The sequence below is a fragment of the Lygodium microphyllum genome, chromosome 16 (assembly GCF_053477565.2).
Source record: "Lygodium microphyllum isolate KBCC chromosome 16, Lygodium_microphyllum_v1.1.10, whole genome shotgun sequence".
Lineage (NCBI taxonomy): Eukaryota > Viridiplantae > Streptophyta > Polypodiopsida > Schizaeales > Lygodiaceae > Lygodium > Lygodium microphyllum.
The window spans coordinates 129,411,597-129,436,975 of record NC_141150.1 but is presented as its reverse complement, the minus strand read 5'-3'; positions in this window follow the sequence as shown (position 1 = coordinate 129,436,975).

The window sequence follows — 25,379 nt, the reverse complement described above, 5'->3', positions numbered from 1 at the left end:
AAGATAGACCGGAAAGCTTGAGTAGCGGCACTGATAAAGCTTCTGCAGCATGGATGTGCCAGAAGGGTCCATACAACTGAGACCTCCCATCCTTATGTAGACTAAGAATTAGGGTTAGGTTTAGGGTTTCGCCCCTTTTTTGTTCAGGGTTTTCACCTCTTTTGTATTTAGGGTTTGTGCCCCTTTTGCATTTGGGGTTTGCATCCTACCCACTTTGTGGGCTCCAGGCTAGTCAATCATCATTGCATACTTCAACCTTAGCATAATTAGACCAAGCCTAAGATATTCTAATTAAAAATACATGTGTGTATTCGACGCAATAGTTGCAGGTGCGACAAACACAATTGTGAGTGGCAGATACAATCTGCACGAGAATGAGCCTGCTGGCTCTCACAAACTAATACATCTGCATGATAGTTTGATAGATGTCCATGACGTACAAATATAATCCAAGCGTCCAAAAATAAGGCGCGAAAGCTCCATAAAAATAATATCCACCAAAAAATAGTAGTCGACACTTCTACTTTTGCAGTCTTCTCAAAATACTATTAACATTATTTTCCCTAGACAAGTGCCAATCCCATGGCACTCACATCACAGGCAGCAAACTATAGCTTGCACCGAAGATGTGGAATGCTAGGAACAATCAATTGAATAAATAATCTTGATAAGGAGAAATGAATGCTGTTGATGAAGAATTTGTTGCTGCTTGAAGAGGATGATGTTGCTACTGGTGAGAAATCCTGTAGGATTTGATTGTGCTAAAGATACACTTGACTAATGGTTCTTCTAATGGAGACAGCTAGAATGGAAGATGGGAGATTCAATGGTGATGTAGAAGTGATGGCTTATGATCCTCCATGAACCGTTGTACCTTCAAAGTAAACCTCACGTGCAAACACTTCCTAGGGGAAAGTGCTAGTCTGTTGCTCGCGTACATGATATATGATGTTCTCGATTTGGGAAGTGGGTCGAACTCCAAGCAAGCTTGAAGTATTGTCCCACACTCGAGGACCCAAAACTATGAATAGATTATTGTGCAAATACTATAGTGAGTGCGCATGCATACATAGTCTAATACATAGTTAGAAGACTACTTCACGGATGTTGCAGTGAGTGATGACTTGTACTTGATGAATCAAGGGATCTTGACCTAATGAGGATGGGAAGAATCGTGCGTGTCGAGGGAAAAGGTAGTTATTGAATGATGAAGATGCTAGCGAGACATTGATGTGGGATGGACAGGAGTAGGTGTTCAATCCAATAAGCTCTTGAAGAACATGGGTCTCTGTGGGATCAACCACACATGGTAACTAATGCAATTGTTGGCTTTATGTTGAAGAACCTTTTCACCTTTTTGATACGTAAGGATTGATGAAGCTGGGTGAATCAAAGGAAGGGATGAAATGTGCAAGTGAGTCAGGGAGACAAGTCCACCAAGGCGAGCCGAGACTCCTTAGGTATGTCTTGACGTTGATGTGCCCTAAGTAAGGGTGTGGGAAAATGGGAAAAGGGCTAGGGGATTAGAGATGGAGCTAGCCAACTAGGGTCATTGGACGCATCCAACTTGAGGACCCCTAGGTGTGGTGGAGTGTATGTGTGTGCATATTTCTTATTCTTTTTTGTTTTTTTTTCTTTCTTTTCTCTTTTTTTTTTGGCAAGTCGATAACAACAATGATATACAATAAGCATGCTACCTTACAAGGAGAAATGGAAGTACGAGATCAGAAGGCTAGCTGCAAATAATAAAACTTGGCGCATAAGATGATTGGTGCATTGAGGTGTGTACAATGAAAATTTGAACATTGAGCATGGGCGTTGAAGCACATTCCCTGATGAAGCTATTGTTGAAGAAAAACTTGAACTTGCCGATGAAGATTGGTATGCTCATCGATGAAGCGATTCGCAAGTGCTCCTAAGGAAGTAGATGACCATTAGATGTTGTTGTAAATGTATGGTGTCATTGAAGAAAGTGGAACCTCATTGTTGCTGGTTCTTTAAGTCTCGTGTTCCTTTAGTGAGGCTCCAAGATAAACTTGTTAACAGTCTTGATTGGCCTTCGATGCCTTGATGTGATGCCTCTCAAGCTTGAGATCTTCAAGAAGGTTCTGATGCTAGTGTCAGCTTCAATTCTTTAATCTTGTTGCATGCAAGCATAGGATGTTCATGGAAAGCTTCTATCGTCGATGATATTGTCTTCGAGCCTTGAGGTTCGTTGCATTGCTTTGTCACTTATTGTTTTCCTGCATTCACTTGTGAAACTTTGAGAGTACCATGCAATTGATTCAAGGGAAAAAGATAGAAAGAATTATGAACAGCTTTCTTCTTCCTTAAATTTCGCCATCACACGAGGAGCGAAAGGGTTTGAGCTTGTACCTCTTGTGTTAATTTTTTGCCCTCACATAAGATGCAGTGTTATTTTCTTAAGTCAGAGGGACTTTTGCTCTTATTAGTGCAGCAAATCGAGCTAAAGAAAAATATGTATAAAGAAACTAAGACTAAAAAGGAAAAAGGGTTAGTATTTTACCGTTTTTGGGATCCACTAGTCATAGAAATTCGAAGTGTACTCCAATTTGGCAAAAGCATCCAAGTTTGGTGGTTTGGTATCTAGTCCACAAATATAAGTTATTGAACTGCCGATCAAAGAGGGTCCTACAAAGCGACTGGCAATGCGTAGTTCCTCTTTGATCATAATCTTGTCGAGCAATGGGTGATATATCAACTTTCATGGCAAGGCGAGATTTCGAGCTGGGATGATAGAGTGCAGTGAAGCGGTCTCATAGTAAGTTGGGTTAGCTTGAAGTGTATTGACTGTATGGCATTGCTTATCCGTGGTCATAAGACAACTATCATCGCAAGAAATCTCAAGTCAATGAGAAAACCACTTTTGCAACAACAGACTCGAGGAATGACAATTTCGCTCAGGCTCGTCAAGTACTGATTGGCCTTGGATTTTGGTCACATAAGCATAAGAAGGAACAAATCAGCATGATAGCAAGTGATCCTAAGGGAGAGTCTAACATATTCCTTCTGAATCAAGAGGTTTTTATCGAAAAGATGTTCATTGTCCTCCCAAGTGGGATGCCATTTAGAAGCAACCTAAACTGCCTCATCATTAGCGAGGCCTACATCAATCATTGCAAACAACTCGGCATAACTAGTGTATATGGCCTCAAATTGGAGTAGGCATTCTGTTTCAAAGGAATTGAATCTCTTTGCCGAATGAGTAGCCATGGTACTCGATGGTCGCTATACTAGCAAAGGCTTGATGGCGGCAGAAGGAGGGTCAAGTTTAGTAGGGTTGATTTGGAGATGTATCTTAGTAACATCCTTTGGAGCATCCCGGGGTCAATCGGATCAATTGAGATTAACTGGTGGGGTGAGTTAGGAGGGACATCGGTGGCATTGTGCCTAGCTAGGATCTAGAGTTGCAAGCATACCTCTTCTAGCCACAGTGTTCGGGTTAGTAGAAGGCTTATGTACGTTAGTCTACTTCACATCCTTTGAGGAAGATTCGGTCATTGTAGTACTGGAAGCAGAGGTAAGATTTAGTGTTGTATCACTTAGCCTTGGAATAAGCTATTCGTAGAAACTAGGATTGTACTCTAATGAAGCATGGTCATAAAGAAGTTGTGGGTCATGGGTGAGACAGAAGATATATCTAGTGGCATCAATCATCATGTCTCGTTGTCCTAATTGACCTGCAATGTGTAGTTCTTCCTATGAAAGAAGCTTATCACACAAGGGATCAAGTTTAGCCCATTTAGAAATGTTGACACCACGGACAAGTGCAAGCACTTGGAGAGATATATGAGCCACATATGTTGGATCATGCATTAAAGTCCAAAGTGCCTTTCTTTGCTCAGCAATAGTCTAAAATTAGGTGGCTACCATATCATGCAGCTAACCCTCGACTAGAATACCATTTTCGTTTAAACTCACTTTGTCCTTTTGCTTTCTTGGCCAATGCTGCAACACCCTCCCAACTTGCTGTGTGCTTCCCAGTGTAGAACATAGGAATTAAGCGATGCTTCTCCTACTCTACCTTGGTCATTTGCTTTATAACTTTTCCCATGACTGCTGGGGGTAAGTTCAATAAGTTTGTGATTGCTCTGATGATGTCAAAGACTTTTCTAAGAGTTCTTGATGCTCAGCAGTCTGAATTCTAAGGTCGGCGTGAACATATGCACGAGAAAATGAAGTCAAGAGGATTCCGTCCAGTTCTTGAGAGCTTGTAGCTTCTGATTGATCTTTGTGTTGGCCCCTCTTCTTTCACATCCCCATGATCGATCGTTTAGCTGGTTTCAAGTGTATTGGAGCTTTTGATTGAGAAGAACACGACTTGTGGATCAATGGATTCGTAGTGCTCTTTGCACTAGATTCTATATCCTTGTGTGAGGCTAAAGTACTAGAGGCTTGTTCTTTAGTAGAGCTGAAGTGGCAGTCTTGGTCAGAGCCCCAGTCAAGGGCTATGGCTGTATGGGTTCCATCTCAGAATTCAAAGTAGCAACTTCTAATTCGGTGGAGTGGTCAATCACGATAGTCAAAGATGATTGTGCACTTGGGTCCTCGGACTAAGTGGAAGTATTCATGGACTTGGTGGTTCCAAATTTGTTTGTGATAACACTTGTAGAGGGAGGTCATTGCTCTTTTGATGCTTTTGTACCTGTCCCTTGTGGATCCTTTTCCTTAGATTGAGCAGCTACACTAGGCTTCTATACTACCAGATTTTCTGTTTTGGTTTGGGTGACAAAGGTTCTTGGTTTCGAGGAGACGTTGGTTGTTTTGAAGAACCGGCAACAATGTGGGATTGTTGCTTATCAACACTTGAGGGCTTTATCTCACAAGCCTCCCATAATTGAATGGGATAAAGCCCCAAGATCAACAATCGAGTAAGAACAAATTTTAGCACCCATAATTAATATGTTTGATGAAGAGGAGATGGCTAAAAGGCTCAACTCTTCAAAGCAAGAGGCTGTTGAGTCACCGCAGCAACCTTGTAATATCACTTAGTATGACCTAGAGAAGCCTCATGATGAGGAGATGAAAGGAAAAGTGATCCCTCATTAGTAGTCCAGTAATACAGCTGCCAAACCAAGTGAAGGCACCAAATCTCCTAAGTTCATGCCTTCCTTATCCAACAGAAAGAAACAAAACTAAAGAAACAACAACGGTAGCAAGCAACTATTGAAACCATAGAAAAGGAATCCACAAGGCTGGGCAAGAAGTCAATAGCCCCACCACATAACCAATCCATAGATGTGTCCACTCTCGCTTTTCCCTAAGGTGCTAAGCTAGTAAATGCTTCTAAGGGTTCTAAGGATTTCAAGCAACAAATCCTTCCAATTGTTACAAATAAAACTTGATGTATGATCGAGTGTGGAAACCGAGTAGTCACAACCATCAATTGTGACCATACCTATCAGCTTCAACAAGGATCAAGGTAAAGTAGTGAGATGATGTTAGGATAAATATAAAAGCTTTGAAAGCACAAGCAATCTCATGCTCCCACAATCTTGTCCAACTTGTCCATAATCTTTGGAAACGCTAAAGCCTAAAGCCATAGTCGGAATCCTAGAAGAAATGGCAATAGAGTAAGCACATTTAGAAAATAAGAACGCGACTGTTGAGCTTAACGCGCCAACAATCAGGGCTTTGGACGGACTTCTATTGTTTCAGAAGAGCTACAACTCACTTTGGCAATAATATCTCACCTTGTCTCTCAACACTCCGCTTTAACTAACCAAGCATCCTCCTCTCCAACCCAAGAAAGCAAAAACACAAGACTAGCTCAAGTTGCAGTGAGCCCACCTAGCTTACTTTCTTGCGTTTGATGACTCAAAGGATCAAAGATGGTTCCACAACCACGATCAACACGATCCAATGCCGTCGCATCCACAACCAAGCGCAACAATGAGTGGAAGAGCCAGTAGAGAAGGCAAGCAAAGCAAGAGGATGGTGAAGAGCTTCACCTTCTCTCAGTCCCTTGCTCAGCACACCTCTCCCTTTCAGTCACTCTCAACACAATGGAAGCAAGAAGATAGACCGGAAAGCTTGAGTAGCGGCACTGATAAAGCTTCTGCAGCATGGATGTGCCAGAAGGGTCCATACAACTGAGACCTCCCATCCTTATGTAGACTAAGAATTAGGGTTAGGTTTAGGGTTTCGCCCCTTTTTTGTTCAGGGTTTTCACCTCTTTTGTATTTAGGGTTTGTGCCCCTTTTGCATTTGGGGTTTGCATCCTACCCACTTTGTGGGCTCCAGGCTAGTCAATCATCATTGCATACTTCAACCTTAGCATAATTAGACCAAGCCTAAGATATTCTAATTAAAAATACATGTGTGTATTCGACGCAATAGTTGCAGGTGCGACAAACACAATTGTGAGTGGCAGATACAATCTGCACGAGAATGAGCCTGCTGGCTCTCACAAACTAATACATCTGCATGATAGTTTGATAGATGTCCATGACGTACAAATATAATCCAAGCGTCCAAAAATAAGGCGCGAAAGCTCCATAAAAATAATATCCACCAAAAAATAGTAGTCGACACTTCTACTTTTGCAGTCTTCTCAAAATACTATTAACATTATTTTCCCTAGACAAGTGCCAATCCCATGGCACTCACATCACAGGCAGCAAACTATAGCTTGCACCGAAGATGTGGAATGCTAGGAACAATCAATTGAATAAATAATCTTGATAAGGAGAAATGAATGCTGTTGATGAAGAATTTGTTGCTGCTTGAAGAGGATGATGTTGCTACTGGTGAGAAATCCTGTAGGATTTGATTGTGCTAAAGATACACTTGACTAATGGTTCTTCTAATGGAGACAGCTAGAATGGAAGATGGGAGATTCAATGGTGATGTAGAAGTGATGGCTTATGATCCTCCATGAACCGTTGTACCTTCAAAGTAAACCTCACGTGCAAACACTTCCTAGGGGAAAGTGCTAGTCTGTTGCTCGCGTACATGATATATGATGTTCTCGATTTGGGAAGTGGGTCGAACTCCAAGCAAGCTTGAAGTATTGTCCCACACTCGAGGACCCAAAACTATGAATAGATTATTGTGCAAATACTATAGTGAGTGCGCATGCATACATAGTCTAATACATAGTTAGAAGACTACTTCACGGATGTTGCAGTGAGTGATGACTTGTACTTGATGAATCAAGGGATCTTGACCTAATGAGGATGGGAAGAATCGTGCGTGTCGAGGGAAAAGGTAGTTATTGAATGATGAAGATGCTAGCGAGACATTGATGTGGGATGGACAGGAGTAGGTGTTCAATCCAATAAGCTCTTGAAGAACATGGGTCTCTGTGGGATCAACCACACATGGTAACTAATGCAATTGTTGGCTTTATGTTGAAGAACCTTTTCACCTTTTTGATACGTAAGGATTGATGAAGCTGGGTGAATCAAAGGAAGGGATGAAATGTGCAAGTGAGTCAGGGAGACAAGTCCACCAAGGCGAGCCGAGACTCCTTAGGTATGTCTTGACGTTGATGTGCCCTAAGTAAGGGTGTGGGAAAATGGGAAAAGGGCTAGGGGATTAGAGATGGAGCTAGCCAACTAGGGTCATTGGACGCATCCAACTTGAGGACCCCTAGGTGTGGTGGAGTGTATGTGTGTGCATATTTCTTATTCTTTTTTGTTTTTTTTTCTTTCTTTTCTCTTTTTTTTTTGGCAAGTCGATAACAACAATGATATACAATAAGCATGCTACCTTACAAGGAGAAATGGAAGTACGAGATCAGAAGGCTAGCTGCAAATAATAAAACTTGGCGCATAAGATGATTGGTGCATTGAGGTGTGTACAATGAAAATTTGAACATTGAGCATGGGCGTTGAAGCACATTCCCTGATGAAGCTATTGTTGAAGAAAAACTTGAACTTGCCGATGAAGATTGGTATGCTCATCGATGAAGCGATTCGCAAGTGCTCCTAAGGAAGTAGATGACCATTAGATGTTGTTGTAAATGTATGGTGTCATTGAAGAAAGTGGAACCTCATTGTTGCTGGTTCTTTAAGTCTCGTGTTCCTTTAGTGAGGCTCCAAGATAAACTTGTTAACAGTCTTGATTGGCCTTCGATGCCTTGATGTGATGCCTCTCAAGCTTGAGATCTTCAAGAAGGTTCTGATGCTAGTGTCAGCTTCAATTCTTTAATCTTGTTGCATGCAAGCATAGGATGTTCATGGAAAGCTTCTATCGTCGATGATATTGTCTTCGAGCCTTGAGGTTCGTTGCGTTGCTTTGTCACTTATTGTTTTCCTGCATTCACTTGTGAAACTTTGAGAGTACCATGCAATTGATTCAAGGGAAAAAGATAGAAAGAATTATGAACAGCTTTCTTCTTCCTTAAATTTCGCCATCACACGAGGAGCGAAAGGGTTTGAGCTTGTACCTCTTGTGTTAATTTTTTGCCCTCACATAAGATGCAGTGTTATTTTCTTAAGTCAGAGGGACTTTTGCTCTTATTAGTGCAGCAAATCGAGCTAAAGAAAAATATGTATAAAGAAACTAAGACTAAAAAGGAAAAAGGGTTAGTATTTTACCGTTTTTGGGATCCACTAGTCATAGAAATTCGAAGTGTACTCCAATTTGGCAAAAGCATCCAAGTTTGGTGGTTTGGTATCTAGTCCACAAATATAAGTTATTGAACTGCCGATCAAAGAGGGTCCTACAAAGCGACTGGCAATGCGTAGTTCCTCTTTGATCATAATCTTGTCGAGCAATGGGTGATATATCAACTTTCATGGCAAGGCGAGATTTCGAGCTGGGATGATAGAGTGCAGTGAAGCGGTCTCATAGTAAGTTGGGTTAGCTTGAAGTGTATTGACTGTATGGCATTGCTTATCCGTGGTCATAAGACAACTATCATCGCAAGAAATCTCAAGTCAATGAGAAAACCACTTTTGCAACAACAGACTCGAGGAATGACAATTTCGCTCAGGCTCGTCAAGTACTGATTGGCCTTGGATTTTGGTCACATAAGCATAAGAAGGAACAAATCAGCATGATAGCAAGTGATCCTAAGGGAGAGTCTAACATATTCCTTCTGAATCAAGAGGTTTTTATCGAAAAGATGTTCATTGTCCTCCCAAGTGGGATGCCATTTAGAAGCAACCTAAACTGCCTCATCATTAGCGAGGCCTACATCAATCATTGCAAACAACTCGGCATAACTAGTGTATATGGCCTCAAATTGGAGTAGGCATTCTGTTTCAAAGGAATTGAATCTCTTTGCCGAATGAGTAGCCATGGTACTCGATGGTCGCTATACTAGCAAAGGCTTGATGGCGGCAGAAGGAGGGTCAAGTTTAGTAGGGTTGATTTGGAGATGTATCTTAGTAACATCCTTTGGAGCATCCCGGGGTCAATCGGATCAATTGAGATTAACTGGTGGGGTGAGTTAGGAGGGACATCGGTGGCATTGTGCCTAGCTAGGATCTAGAGTTGCAAGCATACCTCTTCTAGCCACAGTGTTCGGGTTAGTAGAAGGCTTATGTACGTTAGTCTACTTCACATCCTTTGAGGAAGATTCGGTCATTGTAGTACTGGAAGCAGAGGTAAGATTTAGTGTTGTATCACTTAGCCTTGGAATAAGCTATTCGTAGAAACTAGGATTGTACTCTAATGAAGCATGGTCATAAAGAAGTTGTGGGTCATGGGTGAGACAGAAGATATATCTAGTGGCATCAATCATCATGTCTCGTTGTCCTAATTGACCTGCAATGTGTAGTTCTTCCTATGAAAGAAGCTTATCACACAAGGGATCAAGTTTAGCCCATTTAGAAATGTTGACACCACGGACAAGTGCAAGCACTTGGAGAGATATATGAGCCACATATGTTGGATCATGCATTAAAGTCCAAAGTGCCTTTCTTTGCTCAGCAATAGTCTAAAATTAGGTGGCTACCATATCATGCAGCTAACCCTCGACTAGAATACCATTTTCGTTTAAACTCACTTTGTCCTTTTGCTTTCTTGGCCAATGCTGCAACACCCTCCCAACTTGCTGTGTGCTTCCCAGTGTAGAACATAGGAATTAAGCGATGCTTCTCCTACTCTACCTTGGTCATTTGCTTTATAACTTTTCCCATGACTGCTGGGGGTAAGTTCAATAAGTTTGTGATTGCTCTGATGATGTCAAAGACTTTTCTAAGAGTTCTTGATGCTCAGCAGTCTGAATTCTAAGGTCGGCGTGAACATATGCACGAGAAAATGAAGTCAAGAGGATTCCGTCCAGTTCTTGAGAGCTTGTAGCTTCTGATTGATCTTTGTGTTGGCCCCTCTTCTTTCACATCCCCATGATCGATCGTTTAGCTGGTTTCAAGTGTATTGGAGCTTTTGATTGAGAAGAACACGACTTGTGGATCAATGGATTCGTAGTGCTCTTTGCACTAGATTCTATATCCTTGTGTGAGGCTAAAGTACTAGAGGCTTGTTCTTTAGTAGAGCTGAAGTGGCAGTCTTGGTCAGAGCCCCAGTCAAGGGCTATGGCTGTATGGGTTCCATCTCAGAATTCAAAGTAGCAACTTCTAATTCGGTGGAGTGGTCAATCACGATAGTCAAAGATGATTGTGCACTTGGGTCCTCGGACTAAGTGGAAGTATTCATGGACTTGGTGGTTCCAAATTTGTTTGTGATAACACTTGTAGAGGGAGGTCATTGCTCTTTTGATGCTTTTGTACCTGTCCCTTGTGGATCCTTTTCCTTAGATTGAGCAGCTACACTAGGCTTCTATACTACCAGATTTTCTGTTTTGGTTTGGGTGACAAAGGTTCTTGGTTTCGAGGAGACGTTGGTTGTTTTGAAGAACCGGCAACAATGTGGGATTGTTGCTTATCAACACTTGAGGGCTTTATCTCACAAGCCTCCCATAATTGAATGGGATAAAGCCCCAAGATCAACAATCGAGTAAGAACAAATTTTAGCACCCATAATTAATATGTTTGATGAAGAGGAGATGGCTAAAAGGCTCAACTCTTCAAAGCAAGAGGCTGTTGAGTCACCGCAGCAACCTTGTAATATCACTTAGTATGACCTAGAGAAGCCTCATGATGAGGAGATGAAAGGAAAAGTGATCCCTCATTAGTAGTCCAGTAATACAGCTGCCAAACCAAGTGAAGGCACCAAATCTCCTAAGTTCATGCCTTCCTTATCCAACAGAAAGAAACAAAACTAAAGAAACAACAACGGTAGCAAGCAACTATTGAAACCATAGAAAAGGAATCCACAAGGCTGGGCAAGAAGTCAATAGCCCCACCACATAACCAATCCATAGATGTGTCCACTCTCGCTTTTCCCTAAGGTGCTAAGCTAGTAAATGCTTCTAAGGGTTCTAAGGATTTCAAGCAACAAATCCTTCCAATTGTTACAAATAAAACTTGATGTATGATCGAGTGTGGAAACCGAGTAGTCACAACCATCAATTGTGACCATACCTATCAGCTTCAACAAGGATCAAGGTAAAGTAGTGAGATGATGTTAGGATAAATATAAAAGCTTTGAAAGCACAAGCAATCTCATGCTCCCACAATCTTGTCCAACTTGTCCATAATCTTTGGAAACGCTAAAGCCTAAAGCCATAGTCGGAATCCTAGAAGAAATGGCAATAGAGTAAGCACATTTAGAAAATAAGAACGCGACTGTTGAGCTTAACGCGCCAACAATCAGGGCTTTGGACGGACTTCTATTGTTTCAGAAGAGCTACAACTCACTTTGGCAATAATATCTCACCTTGTCTCTCAACACTCCGCTTTAACTAACCAAGCATCCTCCTCTCCAACCCAAGAAAGCAAAAACACAAGACTAGCTCAAGTTGCAGTGAGCCCACCTAGCTTACTTTCTTGCGTTTGATGACTCAAAGGATCAAAGATGGTTCCACAACCACGATCAACACGATCCAATGCCGTCGCATCCACAACCAAGCGCAACAATGAGTGGAAGAGCCAGTAGAGAAGGCAAGCAAAGCAAGAGGATGGTGAAGAGCTTCACCTTCTCTCAGTCCCTTGCTCAGCACACCTCTCCCTTTCAGTCACTCTCAACACAATGGAAGCAAGAAGATAGACCGGAAAGCTTGAGTAGCGGCACTGATAAAGCTTCTGCAGCATGGATGTGCCAGAAGGGTCCATACAACTGAGACCTCCCATCCTTATGTAGACTAAGAATTAGGGTTAGGTTTAGGGTTTCGCCCCTTTTTTGTTCAGGGTTTTCACCTCTTTTGTATTTAGGGTTTGTGCCCCTTTTGCATTTGGGGTTTGCATCCTACCCACTTTGTGGGCTCCAGGCTAGTCAATCATCATTGCATACTTCAACCTTAGCATAATTAGACCAAGCCTAAGATATTCTAATTAAAAATACATGTGTGTATTCGACGCAATAGTTGCAGGTGCGACAAACACAATTGTGAGTGGCAGATACAATCTGCACGAGAATGAGCCTGCTGGCTCTCACAAACTAATACATCTGCATGATAGTTTGATAGATGTCCATGACGTACAAATATAATCCAAGCGTCCAAAAATAAGGCGCGAAAGCTCCATAAAAATAATATCCACCAAAAAATAGTAGTCGACACTTCTACTTTTGCAGTCTTCTCAAAATACTATTAACATTATTTTCCCTAGACAAGTGCCAATCCCATGGCACTCACATCACAGGCAGCAAACTATAGCTTGCACCGAAGATGTGGAATGCTAGGAACAATCAATTGAATAAATAATCTTGATAAGGAGAAATGAATGCTGTTGATGAAGAATTTGTTGCTGCTTGAAGAGGATGATGTTGCTACTGGTGAGAAATCCTGTAGGATTTGATTGTGCTAAAGATACACTTGACTAATGGTTCTTCTAATGGAGACAGCTAGAATGGAAGATGGGAGATTCAATGGTGATGTAGAAGTGATGGCTTATGATCCTCCATGAACCGTTGTACCTTCAAAGTAAACCTCACGTGCAAACACTTCCTAGGGGAAAGTGCTAGTCTGTTGCTCGCGTACATGATATATGATGTTCTCGATTTGGGAAGTGGGTCGAACTCCAAGCAAGCTTGAAGTATTGTCCCACACTCGAGGACCCAAAACTATGAATAGATTATTGTGCAAATACTATAGTGAGTGCGCATGCATACATAGTCTAATACATAGTTAGAAGACTACTTCACGGATGTTGCAGTGAGTGATGACTTGTACTTGATGAATCAAGGGATCTTGACCTAATGAGGATGGGAAGAATCGTGCGTGTCGAGGGAAAAGGTAGTTATTGAATGATGAAGATGCTAGCGAGACATTGATGTGGGATGGACAGGAGTAGGTGTTCAATCCAATAAGCTCTTGAAGAACATGGGTCTCTGTGGGATCAACCACACATGGTAACTAATGCAATTGTTGGCTTTATGTTGAAGAACCTTTTCACCTTTTTGATACGTAAGGATTGATGAAGCTGGGTGAATCAAAGGAAGGGATGAAATGTGCAAGTGAGTCAGGGAGACAAGTCCACCAAGGCGAGCCGAGACTCCTTAGGTATGTCTTGACGTTGATGTGCCCTAAGTAAGGGTGTGGGAAAATGGGAAAAGGGCTAGGGGATTAGAGATGGAGCTAGCCAACTAGGGTCATTGGACGCATCCAACTTGAGGACCCCTAGGTGTGGTGGAGTGTATGTGTGTGCATATTTCTTATTCTTTTTTGTTTTTTTTTCTTTCTTTTCTCTTTTTTTTTTGGCAAGTCGATAACAACAATGATATACAATAAGCATGCTACCTTACAAGGAGAAATGGAAGTACGAGATCAGAAGGCTAGCTGCAAATAATAAAACTTGGCGCATAAGATGATTGGTGCATTGAGGTGTGTACAATGAAAATTTGAACATTGAGCATGGGCGTTGAAGCACATTCCCTGATGAAGCTATTGTTGAAGAAAAACTTGAACTTGCCGATGAAGATTGGTATGCTCATCGATGAAGCGATTCGCAAGTGCTCCTAAGGAAGTAGATGACCATTAGATGTTGTTGTAAATGTATGGTGTCATTGAAGAAAGTGGAACCTCATTGTTGCTGGTTCTTTAAGTCTCGTGTTCCTTTAGTGAGGCTCCAAGATAAACTTGTTAACAGTCTTGATTGGCCTTCGATGCCTTGATGTGATGCCTCTCAAGCTTGAGATCTTCAAGAAGGTTCTGATGCTAGTGTCAGCTTCAATTCTTTAATCTTGTTGCATGCAAGCATAGGATGTTCATGGAAAGCTTCTATCGTCGATGATATTGTCTTCGAGCCTTGAGGTTCGTTGCGTTGCTTTGTCACTTATTGTTTTCCTGCATTCACTTGTGAAACTTTGAGAGTACCATGCAATTGATTCAAGGGAAAAAGATAGAAAGAATTATGAACAGCTTTCTTCTTCCTTAAATTTCGCCATCACACGAGGAGCGAAAGGGTTTGAGCTTGTACCTCTTGTGTTAATTTTTTGCCCTCACATAAGATGCAGTGTTATTTTCTTAAGTCAGAGGGACTTTTGCTCTTATTAGTGCAGCAAATCGAGCTAAAGAAAAATATGTATAAAGAAACTAAGACTAAAAAGGAAAAAGGGTTAGTATTTTACCGTTTTTGGGATCCACTAGTCATAGAAATTCGAAGTGTACTCCAATTTGGCAAAAGCATCCAAGTTTGGTGGTTTGGTATCTAGTCCACAAATATAAGTTATTGAACTGCCGATCAAAGAGGGTCCTACAAAGCGACTGGCAATGCGTAGTTCCTCTTTGATCATAATCTTGTCGAGCAATGGGTGATATATCAACTTTCATGGCAAGGCGAGATTTCGAGCTGGGATGATAGAGTGCAGTGAAGCGGTCTCATAGTAAGTTGGGTTAGCTTGAAGTGTATTGACTGTATGGCATTGCTTATCCGTGGTCATAAGACAACTATCATCGCAAGAAATCTCAAGTCAATGAGAAAACCACTTTTGCAACAACAGACTCGAGGAATGACAATTTCGCTCAGGCTCGTCAAGTACTGATTGGCCTTGGATTTTGGTCACATAAGCATAAGAAGGAACAAATCAGCATGATAGCAAGTGATCCTAAGGGAGAGTCTAACATATTCCTTCTGAATCAAGAGGTTTTTATCGAAAAGATGTTCATTGTCCTCCCAAGTGGGATGCCATTTAGAAGCAACCTAAACTGCCTCATCATTAGCGAGGCCTACATCAATCATTGCAAACAACTCGGCATAACTAGTGTATATGGCCTCAAATTGGAGTAGGCATTCTGTTTCAAAGGAATTGAATCTCTTTGCCGAATGAGTAGCCATGGTACTCGATGGTCGCTATACTAGCAAAGGCTTGATGGCGGCAGAAGGAGGGTCAAGTTTAGTAGGGTTGATTTGGAGATGTATCTTAGTAACATCCTTTGGAGCATCCCGGGGTCAATCGGATCAATTGAGATTAACTGGTGGGGTGAGTTAGGAGGGACATCGGTGGCATTGTGCCTAGCTAGGATCTAGAGTTGCAAGCATACCTCTTCTAGCCACAGTGTTCGGGTTAGTAGAAGGCTTATGTACGTTAGTCTACTTCACATCCTTTGAGGAAGATTCGGTCATTGTAGTACTGGAAGCAGAGGTAAGATTTAGTGTTGTATCACTTAGCCTTGGAATAAGCTATTCGTAGAAACTAGGATTGTACTCTAATGAAGCATGGTCATAAAGAAGTTGTGGGTCATGGGTGAGACAGAAGATATATCTAGTGGCATCAATCATCATGTCTCGTTGTCCTAATTGACCTGCAATGTGTAGTTCTTCCTATGAAAGAAGCTTATCACACAAGGGATCAAGTTTAGCCCATTTAGAAATGTTGACACCACGGACAAGTGCAAGCACTTGGAGAGATATATGAGCCACATATGTTGGATCATGCATTAAAGTCCAAAGTGCCTTTCTTTGCTCAGCAATAGTCTAAAATTAGGTGGCTACCATATCATGCAGCTAACCCTCGACTAGAATACCATTTTCGTTTAAACTCACTTCGTCCTTTTGCTTTCTTGGCCAATGCTGCAACACCCTCCCAACTTGCTGTGTGCTTCCCAGTGTAGAACATAGGAATTAAGCGATGCTTCTCCTACTCTACCTTGGTCATTTGCTTTATAACTTTTCCCATGACTGCTGGGGGTAAGTTCAATAAGTTTGTGATTGCTCTGATGATGTCAAAGACTTTTCTAAGAGTTCTTGATGCTCAGCAGTCTGAATTCTAAGGTCGGCGTGAACATATGCACGAGAAAATGAAGTCAAGAGGATTCCGTCCAGTTCTTGAGAGCTTGTAGCTTCTGATTGATCTTTGTGTTGGCCCCTCTTCTTTCACATCCCCATGATCGATCGTTTAGCTGGTTTCAAGTGTATTGGAGCTTTTGATTGAGAAGAACACGACTTGTGGATCAATGGATTCGTAGTGCTCTTTGCACTAGATTCTATATCCTTGTGTGAGGCTAAAGTACTAGAGGCTTGTTCTTTAGTAGAGCTGAAGTGGCAGTCTTGGTCAGAGCCCCAGTCAAGGGCTATGGCTGTATGGGTTCCATCTCAGAATTCAAAGTAGCAACTTCTAATTCGGTGGAGTGGTCAATCACGATAGTCAAAGATGATTGTGCACTTGGGTCCTCGGACTAAGTGGAAGTATTCATGGACTTGGTGGTTCCAAATTTGTTTGTGATAACACTTGTAGAGGGAGGTCATTGCTCTTTTGATGCTTTTGTACCTGTCCCTTGTGGATCCTTTTCCTTAGATTGAGCAGCTACACTAGGCTTCTATACTACCAGATTTTCTGTTTTGGTTTGGGTGACAAAGGTTCTTGGTTTCGAGGAGACGTTGGTTGTTTTGAAGAACCGGCAACAATGTGGGATTGTTGCTTATCAACACTTGAGGGCTTTATCTCACAAGCCTCCCATAATTGAATGGGATAAAGCCCCAAGATCAACAATCGAGTAAGAACAAATTTTAGCACCCATAATTAATATGTTTGATGAAGAGGAGATGGCTAAAAGGCTCAACTCTTCAAAGCAAGAGGCTGTTGAGTCACCGCAGCAACCTTGTAATATCACTTAGTATGACCTAGAGAAGCCTCATGATGAGGAGATGAAAGGAAAAGTGATCCCTCATTAGTAGTCCAGTAATACAGCTGCCAAACCAAGTGAAGGCACCAAATCTCCTAAGTTCATGCCTTCCTTATCCAACAGAAAGAAACAAAACTAAAGAAACAACAACGGTAGCAAGCAACTATTGAAACCATAGAAAAGGAATCCACAAGGCTGGGCAAGAAGTCAATAGCCCCACCACATAACCAATCCATAGATGTGTCCACTCTCGCTTTTCCCTAAGGTGCTAAGCTAGTAAATGCTTCTAAGGGTTCTAAGGATTTCAAGCAACAAATCCTTCCAATTGTTACAAATAAAACTTGATGTATGATCGAGTGTGGAAACCGAGTAGTCACAACCATCAATTGTGACCATACCTATCAGCTTCAACAAGGATCAAGGTAAAGTAGTGAGATGATGTTAGGATAAATATAAAAGCTTTGAAAGCACAAGCAATCTCATGCTCCCACAATCTTGTCCAACTTGTCCATAATCTTTGGAAACGCTAAAGCCTAAAGCCATAGTCGGAATCCTAGAAGAAATGGCAATAGAGTAAGCACATTTAGAAAATAAGAACGCGACTGTTGAGCTTAACGCGCCAACAATCAGGGCTTTGGACGGACTTCTATTGTTTCAGAAGAGCTACAACTCACTTTGGCAATAATATCTCACCTTGTCTCTCAACACTCCGCTTTAACTAACCAAGCATCCTCCTCTCCAACCCAAGAAAGCAAAAACACAAGACTAGCTCAAGTTGCAGTGAGCCCACCTAGCTTACTTTCTTGCGTTTGATGACTCAAAGGATCAAAGATGGTTCCACAACCACGATCAACACGATCCAATGCCGTCGCATCCACAACCAAGCGCAACAATGAGTGGAAGAGCCAGTAGAGAAGGCAAGCAAAGCAAGAGGATGGTGAAGAGCTTCACCTTCTCTCAGTCCCTTGCTCAGCACACCTCTCCCTTTCAGTCACTCTCAACACAATGGAAGCAAGAAGATAGACCGGAAAGCTTGAGTAGCGGCACTGATAAAGCTTCTGCAGCATGGATGTGCCAGAAGGGTCCATACAACTGAGACCTCCCATCCTTATGTAGACTAAGAATTAGGGTTAGGTTTAGGGTTTCGCCCCTTTTTTGTTCAGGGTTTTCACCTCTTTTGTATTTAGGGTTTGTGCCCCTTTTGCATTTGGGGTTTGCATCCTACCCACTTTGTGGGCTCCAGGCTAGTCAATCATCATTGCATACTTCAACCTTAGCATAATTAGACCAAGCCTAAGATATTCTAATTAAAAATACATGTGTGTATTCGACGCAATAGTTGCAGGTGCGACAAACACAATTGTGAGTGGCAGATACAATCTGCACGAGAATGAGCCTGCTGGCTCTCACAAACTAATACATCTGCATGATAGTTTGATAGATGTCCATGACGTACAAATATAATCCAAGCGTCCAAAAATAAGGCGCGAAAGCTCCATAAAAATAATATCCACCAAAAAATAGTAGTCGACACTTCTACTTTTGCAGTCTTCTCAAAATACTATTAACATTATTTTCCCTAGACAAGTGCCAATCCCATGGCACTCACATCACAGGCAGCAAACTATAGCTTGCACCGAAGATGTGGAATGCTAGGAACAATCAATTGAATAAATAATCTTGATAAGGAGAAATGAATGCTGTTGATGAAGAATTTGTTGCTGCTTGAAGAGGATGATGTTGCTACTGGTGAGAAATCCTGTAGGATTTGATTGTGCTAAAGATACACTTGACTAATGGTTCTTCTAATGGAGACAGCTAGAATGGAAGATGGGAGATTCAATGGTGATGTAGAAGTGATGGCTTATGATCCTCCATGAACCGTTGTACCTTCAAAGTAAACCTCACGTGCAAACACTTCCTAGGGGAAAGTGCTAGTCTGTTGCTCGCGTACATGATATATGATGTTCTCGATTTGGGAAGTGGGTCGAACTCCAAGCAAGCTTGAAGTATTGTCCCACACTCGAGGACCCAAAACTATGAATAGATTATTGTGCAAATACTATAGTGAGTGCGCATGCATACATAGTCTAATACATAGTTAGAAGACTACTTCACGGATGTTGCAGTGAGTGATGACTTGTACTTGATGAATCAAGGGATCTTGACCTAATGAGGATGGGAAGAATCGTGCGTGTCGAGGGAAAAGGTAGTTATTGAATGATGAAGATGCTAGCGAGACATTGATGTGGGATGGACAGGAGTAGGTGTTCAATCCAATAAGCTCTTGAAGAACATGGGTCTCTGTGGGATCAACCACACATGGTAACTAATGCAATTGTTGGCTTTATGTTGAAGAACCTTTTCACCTTTTTGATACGTAAGGATTGATGAAGCTGGGTGAATCAAAGGAAGGGATGAAATGTGCAAGTGAGTCAGGGAGACAAGTCCACCAAGGCGAGCCGAGACTCCTTAGGTATGTCTTGACGTTGATGTGCCCTAAGTAAGGGTGTGGGAAAATGGGAAAAGGGCTAGGGGATTAGAGATGGAGCTAGCCAACTAGGGTCATTGGACGCATCCAACTTGAGGACCCCTAGGTGTGGTGGAGTGTATGTGTGTGCATATTTCTTATTCTTTTTTGTTTTTTTTTCTTTCTTTTCTCTTTTTTTTTTTGGCAAGTCGATAACAACAATGATATACAATAAGCATGCTACCTTACAAGGAGAAATGGAAGTACGAGATCAGAAGGCTAGCTGCAAATAATAAAACTTGGCGCATAAGATGATTGGTGCATTGAGGTGTGTACAATGAAAATTTGAACATTGAGCATGGGCGTTGAAGCACATTCCCTGATGAAGCTATTGTTGAAGAAAAACTTGAACTTGCCGATGAAGATTGGTATGCTCATCGATGAAGCGATTCGCAAGTGCTCCTAAGGAAGTAGATGACCATTAGATGTTGTTGTAAATGTATGGTGTCATTGAAGAAAGTGGAACCTCATTGTTGCTGGTTCTTTAAGTCTCGTGTTCCTTTAGTGAGGCTCCAAGATAAACTTGTTAACAGTCTTGATTGGCCTTCGATGCCTTGATGTGATGCCTCTCAAGCTTGAGATCTTCAAGAAGGTTCTGATGCTAGTGTCAGCTTCAATTCTTTAATCTTGTTGCATGCAAGCATAGGATGTTCATGGAAAGCTTCTATCGTCGATGATATTGTCTTCGAGCCTTGAGGTTCGTTGCGTTGCTTTGTCACTTATTGTTTTCCTGCATTCACTTGTGAAACTTTGAGAGTACCATGCAATTGATTCAAGGGAAAAAGATAGAAAGAATTATGAACAGCTTTCTTCTTCCTTAAATTTCGCCATCACACGAGGAGCGAAAGGGTTTGAGCTTGTACCTCTTGTGTTAATTTTTTGCCCTCACATAAGATGCAGTGTTATTTTCTTAAGTCAGAGGGACTTTTGCTCTTATTAGTGCAGCAAATCGAGCTAAAGAAAAATATGTATAAAGAAACTAAGACTAAAAAGGAAAAAGGGTTAGTATTTTACCGTTTTTGGGATCCACTAGTCATAGAAATTCGAAGTGTACTCCAATTTGGCAAAAGCATCCAAGTTTGGTGGTTTGGTATCTAGTCCACAAATATAAGTTATTGAACTGCCGATCAAAGAGGGTCCTACAAAGCGACTGGCAATGCGTAGTTCCTCTTTGATCATAATCTTGTCGAGCAATGGGTGATATATCAACTTTCATGGCAAGGCGAGATTTCGAGCTGGGATGATAGAGTGCAGTGAAGCGGTCTCATAGTAAGTTGGGTTAGCTTGAAGTGTATTGACTGTATGGCATTGCTTATCCGTGGTCATAAGACAACTATCATCGCAAGAAATCTCAAGTCAATGAGAAAACCACTTTTGCAACAACAGACTCGAGGAATGACAATTTCGCTCAGGCTCGTCAAGTACTGATTGGCCTTGGATTTTGGTCACATAAGCATAAGAAGGAACAAATCAGCATGATAGCAAGTGATCCTAAGGGAGAGTCTAACATATTCCTTCTGAATCAAGAGGTTTTTATCGAAAAGATGTTCATTGTCCACCCAAGTGGGATGCCATTTAGAAGCAACCTAAACTGCCTCATCATTAGCGAGGCCTACATCAATCATTGCAAACAACTCGGCATAACTAGTGTATATGGCCTCAAATTGGAGTAGGCATTCTGTTTCAAAGGAATTGAATCTCTTTGCCGAATGAGTAGCCATGGTACTCGATGGTCGCTATACTAGCAAAGGCTTGATGGCGGCAGAAGGAGGGTCAAGTTTAGTAGGGTTGATTTGGAGATGTATCTTAGTAACATCCTTTGGAGCATCCCGGGGTCAATCGGCTCAATTGAGATTAACTGGTGGGGTGAGTTAGGAGGGACATCGGTGGCATTGTGCCTAGCTAGGATCTAGAGTTGCAAGCATACCTCTTCTAGCCACAGTGTTCGGGTTAGTAGAAGGCTTATGTACGTTAGTCTACTTCACATCCTTTGAGGAAGATTCGGTCATTGTAGTACTGGAAGCAGAGGTAAGATTTAGTGTTGTATCACTTAGCCTTGGAATAAGCTATTCGTAGAAACTAGGATTGTACTCTAATGAAGCATGGTCATAAAGAAGTTGTGGGTCATGGGTGAGACAGAAGATATATCTAGTGGCATCAATCATCATGTCTCGTTGTCCTAATTGACCTGCAATGTGTAGTTCTTCCTATGAAAGAAGCTTATCACACAAGGGATCAAGTTTAGCCCATTTAGAAATGTTGACACCACGGACAAGTGCAAGCACTTGGAGAGATATATGAGCCACATATGTTGGATCATGCATTAAAGTCCAAAGTGCCTTTCTTTGCTCAGCAATAGTCTAAAATTAGGTGGCTACCATATCATGCAGCTAACCCTCGACTAGAATACCATTTTCGTTTAAACTCACTTCGTCCTTTTGCTTTCTTGGCCAATGCTGCAACACCCTCCCAACTTGCTGTGTGCTTCCCAGTGTAGAACATAGGAATTAAGCGATGCTTCTCCTACTCTACCTTGGTCATTTGCTTTATAACTTTTCCCATGACTGCTGGGGGTAAGTTCAATAAGTTTGTGATTGCTCTGATGATGTCAAAGACTTTTCTAAGAGTTCTTGATGCTCAGCAGTCTGAATTCTAAGGTCGGCGTGAACATATGCACGAGAAAATGAAGTCAAGAGGATTCCGTCCAGTTCTTGAGAGCTTGTAGCTTCTGATTGATCTTTGTGTTGGCCCCTCTTCTTTCACATCCCCATGATCGATCGTTTAGCTGGTTTCAAGTGTATTGGAGCTTTTGATTGAGAAGAACACGACTTGTGGATCAATGGATTCGTAGTGCTCTTTGCACTAGATTCTATATCCTTGTGTGAGGCTAAAGTACTAGAGGCTTGTTCTTTAGTAGAGCTGAAGTGGCAGTCTTGGTCAGAGCCCCAGTCAAGGGCTATGGCTGTATGGGTTCCATCTCAGAATTCAAAGTAGCAACTTCTAATTCGGTGGAGTGGTCAATCACGATAGTCAAAGATGATTGTGCACTTGGGTCCTCGGACTAAGTGGAAGTATTCATGGACTTGGTGGTTCCAAATTTGTTTGTGATAACACTTGTAGAGGGAGGTCATTGCTCTTTTGATGCTTTTGTACCTGTCCCTTGTGGATCCTTTTCCTTAGATTGAGCAGCTACACTAGGCTTCTATACTACCAGATTTTCTGTTTTGGTTTGGGTGACAAAGGTTCTTGGTTTCGAGGAGACGTTGGTTGTTTTGAAGAACCGGCAACAATGTGGGATTGTTGCTTATCAACACTTGAGGGCTTTATCTCACAAGCCTCCCATAATTGAATGGGATAAAGCCCCAAGATCAACAATCGAGTAAGAACAAATTTTAGCACCCATAATTAATATGTTTGATGAAGAGGAGATGGCTAAAAGGCTCAACTCTTCAAAGCAAGAGGCTGTTGAGTCACCGCAGCAACCTTGTAATATCACTTAGTATGACCTAGAGAAGCCTCATGATGAGGAGATGAAAGGAAAAGTGATCCCTCATTAGTAGTCCAGTAATACAGCTGCCAAACCAAGTGAAGGCACCAAATCTCCTAAGTTCATGCCTTCCTTATCCAACAGAAAGAAACAAAACTAAAGAAACAACAACGGTAGCAAGCAACTATTGAAAGCATAGAAAAGGAATCCACAAGGCTGGGCAAGAAGTCAATAGCCCCACCACATAACCAATCCATAGATGTGTCCACTCTCGCTTTTCCCTAAGGTGCTAAGCTAGTAAATGCTTCTAAGGGTTCTAAGGATTTCAAGCAACAAATCCTTCCAATTGTTACAAATAAAACTTGATGTATGATCGAGTGTGGAAACCGAGTAGTCACAACCATCAATTGTGACCATACCTATCAGCTTCAACAAGGATCAAGGTAAAGTAGTGAGATGATGTTAGGATAAATATAAAAGCTTTGAAAGCACAAGCAATCTCATGCTCCCACAATCTTGTCCAACTTGTCCATAATCTTTGGAAACGCTAAAGCCTAAAGCCATAGTCGGAATCCTAGAAGAAATGGCAATAGAGTAAGCACATTTAGAAAATAAGAACGCGACTGTTGAGCTTAACGCGCCAACAATCAGGGCTTTGGACGGACTTCTATTGTTTCAGAAGAGCTACAACTCACTTTGGCAATAATATCTCACCTTGTCTCTCAACACTCCGCTTTAACTAACCAAGCATCCTCCTCTCCAACCCAAGAAAGCAAAAACACAAGACTAGCTCAAGTTGCAGTGAGCCCACCTAGCTTACTTTCTTGCGTTTGATGACTCAAAGGATCAAAGATGGTTCCACAACCACGATCAACACGATCCAATGCCGTCGCATCCACAACCAAGCGCAACAATGAGTGGAAGAGCCAGTAGAGAAGGCAAGCAAAGCAAGAGGATGGTGAAGAGCTTCACCTTCTCTCAGTCCCTTGCTCAGCACACCTCTCCCTTTCAGTCACTCTCAACACAATGGAAGCAAGAAGATAGACCGGAAAGCTTGAGTAGCGGCACTGATAAAGCTTCTGCAGCATGGATGTGCCAGAAGGGTCCATACAACTGAGACCTCCCATCCTTATGTAGACTAAGAATTAGGGTTAGGTTTAGGGTTTCGCCCCTTTTTTGTTCAGGGTTTTCACCTCTTTTGTATTTAGGGTTTGTGCCCCTTTTGCATTTGGGGTTTGCATCCTACCCACTTTGTGGGCTCCAGGCTAGTCAATCATCATTGCATACTTCAACCTTAGCATAATTAGACCAAGCCTAAGATATTCTAATTAAAAATACATGTGTGTATTCGACGCAATAGTTGCAGGTGCGACAAACACAATTGTGAGTGGCAGATACAATCTGCACGAGAATGAGCCTGCTGGCTCTCACAAACTAATACATCTGCATGATAGTTTGATAGATGTCCATGACGTACAAATATAATCCAAGCGTCCAAAAATAAGGCGCGAAAGCTCCATAAAAATAATATCCACCAAAAAATAGTAGTCGACACTTCTACTTTTGCAGTCTTCTCAAAATACTATTAACATTATTTTCCCTAGACAAGTGCCAATCCCATGGCACTCACATCACAGGCAGCAAACTATAGCTTGCACCGAAGATGTGGAATGCTAGGAACAATCAATTGAATAAATAATCTTGATAAGGAGAAATGAATGCTGTTGATGAAGAATTTGTTGCTGCTTGAAGAGGATGATGTTGCTACTGGTGAGAAATCCTGTAGGATTTGATTGTGCTAAAGATACACTTGACTAATGGTTCTTCTAATGGAGACAGCTAGAATGGAAGATGGGAGATTCAATGGTGATGTAGAAGTGATGGCTTATGATCCTCCATGAACCGTTGTACCTTCAAAGTAAACCTCACGTGCAAACACTTCCTAGGGGAAAGTGCTAGTCTGTTGCTCGCGTACATGATATATGATGTTCTCGATTTGGGAAGTGGGTCGAACTCCAAGCAAGCTTGAAGTATTGTCCCACACTCGAGGACCCAAAACTATGAATAGATTATTGTGCAAATACTATAGTGAGTGCGCATGCATACATAGTCTAATACATAGTTAGAAGACTACTTCACGGATGTTGCAGTGAGTGATGACTTGTACTTGATGAATCAAGGGATCTTGACCTAATGAGGATGGGAAGAATCGTGCGTGTCGAGGGAAAAGGTAGTTATTGAATGATGAAGATGCTAGCGAGACATTG